General features: G+C 41.5%; 1 long non-coding RNA gene across 1 annotated transcript; it reads right to left on the bottom strand.

Moving 5' to 3' along the window:
* Positions 1-972: 972 nt before the first annotated feature.
* LOC144999637 (uncharacterized) lies at positions 973-2,312 on the bottom strand. Its single transcript, XR_013660949.1, has 3 exons — positions 1,725-2,312; positions 1,227-1,594; positions 973-1,152 (listed from the first exon to the last, which is right to left on the bottom strand). It is a non-coding gene; the product is annotated as an uncharacterized LOC144999637 (long non-coding RNA).
* Between the last annotated feature and the right edge of the window lie 8,897 nt (positions 2,313-11,209).

Genomic DNA, 11,209 nt, shown 5'->3' with positions numbered 1-11,209 from the left:
GGATCTACGTTTTCACTAATTATACATGCAAATGGTTTCCAAGGCATTAAACCTATAACTAGCATGCATTTGACATAAACCATATAATATACTAGTTAGGGAAACATACATTTTATGTGACTTGAAGTCTTGATGTATTTGACCTTAAGAGCTTAGCACTAATAGTATGAAATGCCTCAAATGGAATCACAACACACCTAGGACAAAGGTGGCTCTTGAGAGAGAATTGCATGCACCAAAACACCTCCATATTTCTCTAAGAAAAGAAGTGGTTATTTTGGCTATGGAGTAACCTATTTATATGTTAGATTCCAAGGGTCATGGGTATCACCCATAATCCATACCCATGAGTTTTATGATCCATGGTTCATGTGACCCAACTTTTTATGAATCTATACATAAACTTGGTCCAACATGGATCATAAGCCCAACACATATAAATATAAATAATTATCATAATTAGTCCCCATAGATTTAATTAGTCTCTTTTGATCATTAAATTAATTGTTGATCGATACTAATTAAAACAGATGATTTCATATTAATATATTATAACTTATAATATATTAATAAACTATAAATAACCTTTTCTCAAAAGTTCATCATAACAAATTGTCCTCATGATATGCAATCTAAATGGACCATAGTACACTCGGTTCAAGTTCATACCAATAATAGTTATGGAGTTAGACATCTAATCCAATAAAATTAACTCTATATATTTATTTGAATTAATGATTATAATTTTACATAATTAATAAAAATATCTTTTAATTAATAATTTATTTAAAATTTTGTATAAAGTAAATGATTAATAATTTTGAATTTTTTATAAATTTAATAATTTTGTAACCGTGGTTCGTACGGGTTGTAAAGTAGTATATATATATATATATATATATATATATATATATATATATATATATATATATATATATATATATATAACCAATAAAATTTCTCAACAATACATAGAGAAATACATCTATTTAATCTACCAAATAAATAAATAAATAAAGCCAGCCAAGTAATCGCTTCTCCAAGTTCCATTTTATACAAAGAAAAACTCAAAAAAAAAAAAAAACTTGCACTCCATTTTACTTCCTTCCCACGTCCTCTAGTACAGCTCACACACAGATCACAGACAGGTAACTGAAAACACATGGTATTGCTTCTACTAATCAAGTACTGATTCATTAACAATCAAACAAATATTAAACACTTACAGTAAAAATTGGTTGATCCTTTGTATCTGCTTGCATCTTCATTTCCAGCAAGAACAAATCGATTCTTACTTCCCATCAAATTCACAGCAGCAATGGTATTGCTTCTACTAATCAAGTACTGATTCATTAACAATCAAACAAATATTAAACACTTACAGTAAAAATTGGTTGATCCTTTGTATCTGCTTGCATCTTCATTTCCAGCAAGAACAAATCGATTCTTACTTCCCATCAAATTCACAGCAGCAATCGGTGGTTGCTACAACCCCATCATAACCTTGCACTGTCACCACCCTACCACCATTCATCCTTTTCCCTATACCTATTTCTGTCAACAACACAAGAACTATTCTTGTTCTCGGGTATACCTGCAAACAAAAAGAATAAATAACCTCACATTTGTATTTCTTTTCCTTCCCTGTAAAATGATCCAACCAAACACTCACCTAAATCTATCCCTATCAAACAACAAACAATCCCAAAAATCAACCATTTTACCTTTTATGGATCGGAATTGCCACTGTTATCCATTGGTGATCTTGCTGCCAGAGATGAGGAAGAAACCTAAGAAGGTTCGATGGAAATAAACCGCCCCCTACCTTGTATGACTGATCAACCACCGTCGAACCAAATCACCTTCATGTTTCTTTTTCTCGAACCAGTCAAGCACCTCGTGTTTCTATTTTTGTTTTCTGTTCTTGGTCAAACGAGGATCCAACCCTCCACCTCTTCTGCTTCCGTTCCTTGACAATCGATCAGATGAGGATCGAACAGCCCCCAATCGAAGATACCTCCCTCCTCGCGATTTTCGTCCATCGAACACCCCTTGTCACTTCCCACCGTTCGCCTCTCTTCATTCCCGCTGGCGGTGAAGCAAACAGGAGCAGCGGGGGTCGATATCTCCTCCTCTCGCGATTCCTCAACCACCCATCGACAATCTCGGACTCCCCAATCGAACCCCTCACCTGATTTCGTACACCCTTCACCGATCAAGAGAGGATCGAACCTTCACCAACTGATTTGCTTCCGATTCCTCGTTGCCTCGGTGCCTTGCTCAGATACATGTGCAAAATATTATGTTTATACAAATCAATTTTCTTTTTATGCGAATAAATCTAGACTATAAAAATATTATTATTTAAAAATTTACTATTTTGTTACTAATAAATCGGTATAAATTTTTCGGTATTAGAGTTATTTTGTGGTGACATAACAATTTCATACAACAAATACTACAAAATACAAAATTATATGATTTTTATGTGACATTTCATATTATAAGAAGCAAGTTATGAAACTACGTAGAAATTCGAGAATTCAAGGTGTTACTATACATGTTTATTTATATGTTTAAGTACACAACATTTATACATGTACCTATATTCATTAATTTGACACATTCATTTTTATAAAAGCGAGCATATTACACTTTTACATACATGTAAAACATACTCAGCTTTTAAAAATCTTATACAAACAATATTCATTATGCCTAATGATTTAATCCCAATTAAGTTAGGGCTGAGAGTTATTTACAAACATTTTTAGTTAAGGGCTTTTTGGTGAGACGTTATTCATTGGCTAAGTTTAAACACTTATCATAGTCGCATTACTATAACCGTTAATATTTGGAGCGAGATACATATGTATAGATTTATACAATGTTGACATCCCACCTACGGTTGCTAGCTACAACCCTCAACCGATCAATCGAAGCGGGTTCAATCACATAGCTCGGTTATAGGACTCACTAAAAATATTAACTAGAATATATATATATATATATATATATATATATATATATATATATATATATATATATATATATATATATATATATATATCTCACACTACAACCATGGGCTTGGTTGCTTTCAAAACTATTTTAAGTATGGAATTACTTATGTAATACAAAAAATTGATTTTCAAGGATATTCAATGGTTTATTACAAACATAGTTTAAAGTATGAATTTACTTATACAAAGATACATTTTTGCTTTCAAGAATTTATTACCAATATGGTTTAAAGTATAGATTTACTTATACAAAAATATATTTTGGGCTTTTAAAGACTAATTGTAAACAATGTTTTAACTATTGTTATACATATAAACAAAATACTTTTTAGACTTATTAAAAGTATTACTGCTGTTAGCAGAAAACCAATAACAATCACCAACATGCTTGTGTTGACTCTCAAACTACATGTATTCTCAAGAAACTAGCAAACAGACATTCAAGATGGATTGTGTAACGAAGTAAATTTTAAAACCATTTTTTTCATTTTTACAAACATCAAAACATCGAGTAATAATTTAGATTCCAATGTAAACAATATTGTCACGACCAATTACATAACAAAGATCACAAAAATAGCTTTCCCCGAGTGTGTGTACGGTCACGCCGACGCCTTCCCACGGTCCTCGCTAGTACCTGAAACACATAACAGAACAACTGTAAGCATAAATGCTTAGTGAGTTCCCCAAAATACAACCTACGCACATACGCCTTTCCAGACCCTGTCCCGACTGGGTAAACCTTCCGGTCCTACCCACATCAACCTTACGGTCCATATTACAATGCCTTCGGGCCCATAACATATTCGCCTTCCGGCCCATAACGTAATGCCTTCCGGCCCATATCAAGCATATCATACATGGCACATATAACGATTAACTTATCACACATAATGCATATATCTCATATCATATTCGACCTTCCGGTCACACAGTCAAACCCTTCAGGGTACAATATAGTGAGAAGACTCACCTCGTATATCTCGATAACTCGCGAACCCTGGAAATCACTCGTGCTCGAACCCCCGAGCCATAATCCTCCTATAACATCATATATCTCTAATTAATACTTTTACCACTAAGGTTGACTATCCCTATCAAGTCAACACTGGTCAACTCTGGTCAACAATCAATGGTCAATTTGACCGGACTCGGCGAGTGCACTAGAGCGACTCGGCGAGTCTAAGCATTTTCACCAACTCGCAAGGATTTCCCTTTGACACGTTGAGTACTCCCCTGACATAAATCGCAGGGCCACCGCGACTCAACTCGCCAAGTCGCAAGGACAACTCAGCGAGTTCCAGCTCGACTCAGTCTACCTGTCAATCCCTCTGAAACTCCCCGTGACTCACTGAGTCAACCATAACTCGTTAGGACCACTCATTAAGTGGTTAAGGACAATCTTCATGCTACTCGCCGAGTCTGTTCTTCAGACTCGGCGAGTCCATGCCATGCATCGACTCAAACTTGCTTCTAAGGTCAGATCCGCTCCATAAACTCATAGATCTGGCCCTCCTAAGCTCATTTATCACGTAAAGTCACAGTCTTGGCCACCATGCAACACTTACAAGGTTCTTTTTGGAGAAATGACCACTAATATGGCAACCCTAGCCTCCAACCCAAAAGGAAGGACATAAAGCATAGCATTTGGGACTTTCTAGACTTGCTAAGGTCCAGATCTAGGTACCATATCTCCATGGGACCTCTCACACTTCAATTACAAAGCAAATAAGGCAAGAAGAAATCCTAGATTTGACCATATCAACATAAACACGGAAATAAGCTCTGAAAGATACCTCAAGAAACTTCCCTTGGCGAAATGGAAGTAGATCCAAGCTCCCAACTCTTCTAGCTGTACTTTCCCCCTTCCTTTCTTGCAAAGACACACAAATTTGGTGAACAATAGCCTCTTATCTCACTCACAGGAACCCTTAGCTGCTTTGGTGCTCTCAAGGATCAAGGTGGCCGCAATGAAGGGCCATAAGGTCCTTTAAATAGAGCTTAGGACTGGAAAATTAGGGTTTCATCAAACAGCGCGGACTCGCCGAGTCCAGGCGCGAACCCGCGTCCAAAACCGCGACCCTACTCGGCGAGTTCGAGCTCCAACTCGCCGAGTCCCCTCACAAAACACCAAAAATATGCGAATAAAAGATACCTGGAAATCCGGGCTATTACCATTCTCCCCCACTAGAACTAGACTTCGCCCTCGAAGTCTCGCTCTGCAAATAGCTCCGGATGTTGCTCACGCATCTCACGATCCGGCTCCCAGGCCATCTCTGAACCCTTCCGATGCTGCCACTGAACCAACACTAGGGGTACCTCCTTGTTCCTCAAAACCTTGATCTTCCGATCTCTGATGGCCATTAGTCTCTCGGCATAATTCAGGCTCGCATCTACCTGAATATCCTCTAATGGAACCACTGCCGATTCATCGGCTATACATTTCCTCAGCTGTGACACATGAAAAGTGTCGTGAATCTGCCCCAACTCTGCTGGTAAATCCAAACGGTAGGCTACCCGGCCTACCCTCGCGATCACACGGAAAGGACCAATGTATCGGGGCCCTAACTTGCCCCTCTTCCTGAATCGAGTCACTCCTTTCCAAGGAGAGACCTTCAGGAGTACAAGATCGCCGACCTGAAACTCAAGCTCGAACCGACGTCTGTCTGCATAACTCTTCTGTCGGCTCTAAGCAGCCAACAACCTCTGCCTGACCTGTTGAATCTGCTCGGTCGTCTGGAGTACGATCTCCGTGCTACCCATCACCCGCTGCCCCACCTCACCCCAGTAGATGGGGGTGCAACACCTCCGCCCATACAACAGCTCAAAGGGTGGCATACCAATGCTCGAATGATGGCTGTTGTTATACGAAAACTCTGCTAAAGGTAGATAGGTGTCCCAGCTCCCTCCGAAATCCAAAACGCATGCTCGGAGCATATCCTCAAGCGTCTGAATCGTCCACTCACTCTGACCGTTTGTTTGGGGATGATATGCGGTACTAAAATGCAGTCTAGTACCCAATTCCTCATCGAACTTCTTCCAGAACCTGGAAGTGAAACGCACATCACGATCAGAAAAATCGAAATCGGCACCCCATGACGCGATACCACCTCCCTCACGTATAATTCCGCTAACTTCTCCGTAGAAGAGCTCTTGCTGATGGCCAGAAAATGAGTGCTCTTCGTCAATCTATCTATCTTCACCCAAATCGCATCAACTCCCCTCGCAGTCCGCGGCAATTTGGTGATAAAATCCATGGTAATATGTTCCCACTTCCATTCGGAAATATCTAGCGGCTGCAATTTATTGTGTGGTCGCTGGTGCTCGGCCTTGACCTGCCGATAAGTCAAGCATCTCTCAACAAACCATGCAACATCCCTTTTCATACAGGGCCACCAATACTCCTTCCTTAGGTCCAAATACATTTTCGTAGCCCCGGGATTGTAACGCCTGTGTTTCTGGACTTGCCATTTTTAGCAATGTAATAGTCTAGGTTAACCTTTGTAAGCCGTTTTGAAATAATAGAAGTGTATTATTTGAGGGTTATGTGTTTTGTGCTTAATTGTTTAATTATGTGATTTGATTAATTAAGAATAAAAATAAGCGTCAAAATTTAAGTATAAAATAAACTTGATATCTTTAGATAATGTTGTAGTAGTTGAAACAAGGTTTCCGAAGATATAAAGAATGCCGAAATCCGAGTTATAACGAAGAAGTTATGACCTGTCGAAGTTTCGCGACAGAACCGGCAACACTGAATGACGTAAAAAGTGCAATTTACATTAGAGCGATATTTAGCCTTAGTGATCTAAATGAGATTCGAAGATCTCGTTGTTAGTATCAAAACGATAAAAAGTTAGGCGAGAACGGACGTCAAACGAAGAAGTTATGAATTTATAACGAAATTTTCTGTCCCGACCTATTAAAAATAAATAATAAAAATAAATTCAAAATTAGTCGACGGAGTCTAAACAAAAGTTGTAGAGCGTAGTCTCATCTTCGCGTGGATATAAAGAACGTCGAAAACGGAGTTCGTATGAGGAAGATATGAATTTTCGAAGTTTCTTAAATAATTAATAATTAAATTTAATTATTAAACCTCGGTATTATCCGCAGGCGAGTCACCGGACTCATCCGGAGTACGCCACGCGTACGGCGAAGGATGTTGACACTCGCACTCGAGGACTTCGGATGATGCATGCGCTTACGAACTCGGAGCAGTACGCCCCGCGTACTGCGAGGCCTCAGCCTCTTATAAATAGGATGCGAGGGCAGCCGACCAAATTGCTATTTTTCTCTCTTTTCTCTCCCGTTTTGCATTGTTTTGCGTGCCAGAAATACCCCGAAGCCCTGGTAATATTCCCGAGTCCCGAAGCAAGTCCCAAGATCCCGAAGATCTCGAGAAGTGCGGTTCCCGAGCCGAAGCTCTGCCCGCGAGAAGTTCGATTTTTGTAGAGATCTTTCAGATCTGCTGAGGATTACTACTTCTACAAGCCGTAGTGCTGTCCGATCATCTTCTGATCAAGTGAGTGTGTAGTTAATTTCTTCTAACGCATAATTATGAAGTATTTTATATGAAATACGTGTTATGTGTATAATTTTGTTGTTATGTGCGTGAATGTATATTCACTCTGTTTTCTATGAAATACGTGTTATGTGGGTATGCCTCATCTGTTATGTGAAATATGTATTGGATGAAAATGCTATACAGGTTTTAAAGTATGTATAAAAATATATATTTTTATCTACTAATATGTTGGGTAGAACATGGGTAGATAGTTGGTGTGTAATAAACAAATGAGAGGCCTCGATGTTGTTGTTGTTGACCTAGTTATTCAGCGGAGTATGGATAACAACCACAGACTCCTTCTAGACAGTCTCTTGGAACGCTAGCAGGTTCATAACCTGTAGGTGTTGTGAACGATGTGTTCACCGGTGTACTCTATCCCCCTCATGGTTGCCTTTAGGATATCTATTGTTAAGGAAACCCCTTAGCAGTAATGTCCGTCCCGATGAAAATCCTAGATTAAGTCCCTTGAGATAGATGTTGTTTTAGGGACGTAAAGTGAGGATAATGGGAATGGGTAATCGGTATAGTGATTGGTTGGTGAAATTAAATGTAATTTATTTATTGTGGGTTGAAAACCCTATATGCTCACCAAGCTCCCAAACCTGACCCACTCAGTTTTATTTGTATTACAGGAAGTGGCGCAAGGGCGTAAGATGGATGAACCATCAAGTTGTTTTGTTTACAAGTCTGCATATGTATATATTTGTTGAATGACTTGTAATGTTATCGTTTATGCTTTATGGTCTGTATCGGAACATGACACCCCGAGTTTTAATTATATAATGAAAATGCATCTCTTGATGAAATGCTTTGATAAATATTATTTTATCATGTTTTGTTTTGGGAACAAATTCTGCAACACTTTTAAATCAAAAGGATTTACTCTGAAATTATTTTAAGAAGCATAAATGAAATTGGTCTTTTCTGGCCGAGATTTTGGGGATGTCACAGGGGTGAATCGAGAATTTCGATCGATGTGCTTCCTCCATCAAAATAGCATGCGCACCACCCACAAACGGTACCCAAATCCGACCTTGAAAAGTCATAAGCCCTCGGCTATCCGTGTCGAATCTTGATACCTGACCTACAACCCGCTCCCTCTTCTAGTTTTCGTGTTTCACAGCCTCAGCCTGAGCTCCTCGAATAGTATCCAAAATCGAGGTCATTACCGTCAACCTGAAACAAATATCTCGGATTGTGGCGCTTTCCGTCCTACGACTCAACGCGTCGGATACCACATTAGCCTTTCCTGGGTGGTACAGGATCTCACAATCATAATCCTTCACCACATCCAACCACCTCCTCTGTCACATATTCAGATTTGGCTGATCCATCAAGTACTTCAGGCTCTTGTGGTTCGTGTAGATGGTACACCGAACCCCATAAAGATAATGCCGCAAAATCTTGAGAGCAAACACCACAGCCCCCAATTCCGGGTCGTGGGTGGGATATCACGACTCATGAGGCTTCAACTGCCTCGAAGCATACGCTATCACATGACCCCTCTGCATAAGCACCACCCCCAAACCCGATATAGATGCATCACAGTACACCACGAAGTCCTCCATCCCTTTCGGGAGTGCGAGCACCGGAGCCTCGCACAATTTCTGACAAAGCATCTCGAATGATGACTGCTGCTCCGGTCCTCATGAAAACACATCACACTTCCGGGTTATCCTAGTAAGTGGCACATCAATCTTGGAGAAATCCTTGATAAACCTACGATAATATCCAGCCAAACCCAAAAAACTCCTGATCTCAGTGGGCGATATCGGCACCTCCCACCTCAATACCACCTCAATCTTGGCTGGGTCGACCAATATCCCTTTCTAGTTAACAAGATGCCCGAGGAACTGGACCTCTCGTAACCAGAAATCACACTTGGAGAATTTTCATACAACCTCTCCGATCTCAATACCCCCAAGAATCTCCCTCAAATGTTCCTCATGCTGATCCCTAGATCTCGAATACACCAAAATATCATCGATGAATATGATCACCGACCGATCCAACATCAGCCAACACACCCGGTTCATAAGATCCATGAACGCAGCCAGGGCATTGGTGAGCCCAAAAGGCATCACCACAAACTCATAATGTCCATAACGAGTTCTGAAAGAAGTCTTCTGGATATCTTCCTCTCGAACCCTCATCTGATGATACCCCGACCTCAAGTCTATCTTGGAGAACCAAGATGCCCCCTGCAACTGATCGAACAGATCGTCGATCCTAGGTAACGGATACCGGTTCTTAACCGTCAACTTGTTCAACTCTCGGTAATCGATACACATCCGGTGTGAACCATCCTTTTTCTTGACGAACAAAATCGGTGCTCCCCAAGGTGAGCTACTCGGTCGAATGAACCCCTTTCCCAACAGCACCTGAAGCTGCAAGGATAACTCCTGCATTTCCGGTGGAGCGAGACGATAAGGCGCCTTGGCGATGGGTGCCGCTCTCGGAACCAAATCGATACGAAACTCCACTTGCCTCTCCGGAGGCACACTCGGTAACTCTTCGGGGAACACATCCGAAAACTCGCATACAACAGGAAAGTCATCAATCGAATTGGGCATCCCCGCGGCCACTCGAGTATCCGTCACGTAGGCTATGAATCCATTGCAGCCCTGCTGCAAACTCTGCCTTGCCCTGGCAGCCAAACAAAACGCCGACCCACACCGGGTCCCTTCACCATAAACCTTAAGCACTCCCCCACTAGGGTCTCGAATCGTCACCAGCTGTCTCTAATGAGTGCCCCAAACTTACTCAACCAGTCCATTCCCACGATAATGCAGAGATCCCCCATAGCTATAGAAACCAAGTCTATAGGGAACTCTACCCCAAAAATCTCGAGCGCGCATCCTCGAATCACCTCAGTGGCGTATACCGCTTTCTCATTTGCTATAGAAACTCACAGGGGTCGACTCATCACCTCCCGATCAATACCGAAGTGCTGGCTAAAAGCCAATGATAGAAAGGACGGACTCGCACCTGAGTCAAATAATACCAAAGCAGGCACAGAATTCACAAGAAAAGTACCTACGCATATCATAATATAAGCACAATATCTCAGCATAAAGGTAAATACATGAAAGAATACATACTGGCTACGACATCAGGCGCCGCACGGACCTCCTCCGCAGTCAACTAGAAAGCTCTCCCACGAGCCTTCGAAGCCTCGGCCTTCACTGGCCAAGTCTCGGTAACCCTGGAAGCAGGCGTAGATCCCTGGTGAAGCTGGGGGAACTCGGCCTTCCGATGGCCGGTCTGGTTGCAATGAAAGCAAACCATGAATCCCTTGGGGCAATCCCTAGCAATGTGCCCCTCCTTACCACACTTGTAGCAAGCACCCGATCGACATGCCCGGTCGTGACCCTTGCCGCACTTTCCGCAAGTGCAGCCCTTCTAACCTCCGGATCTTGAATCGGCGGACTTGGTCCGCTTGGGTGCCGGATGAGACTGAGCCGACCGCCGATCCATCCGTTGAGACTCGGCCTCGTCCCTGGCCTGGGTCTCCAACTCGATCTCATGCTTCCTGGCATTTGCCTGAAGCTCAACAAAAGTCTGATATGACGAGTTCGATACGAACTCCCGGATATCCCTCCTCAGCACTCCCAAA

This window comes from Lactuca saligna, chromosome 6 (assembly GCF_052625555.1).
Source record: "Lactuca saligna cultivar CGN05327 chromosome 6, ASM5262555v1, whole genome shotgun sequence".
NCBI lineage: Eukaryota > Viridiplantae > Streptophyta > Magnoliopsida > Asterales > Asteraceae > Lactuca > Lactuca saligna.
This window is presented reverse-complemented; position numbering and strand designations above follow the sequence as displayed.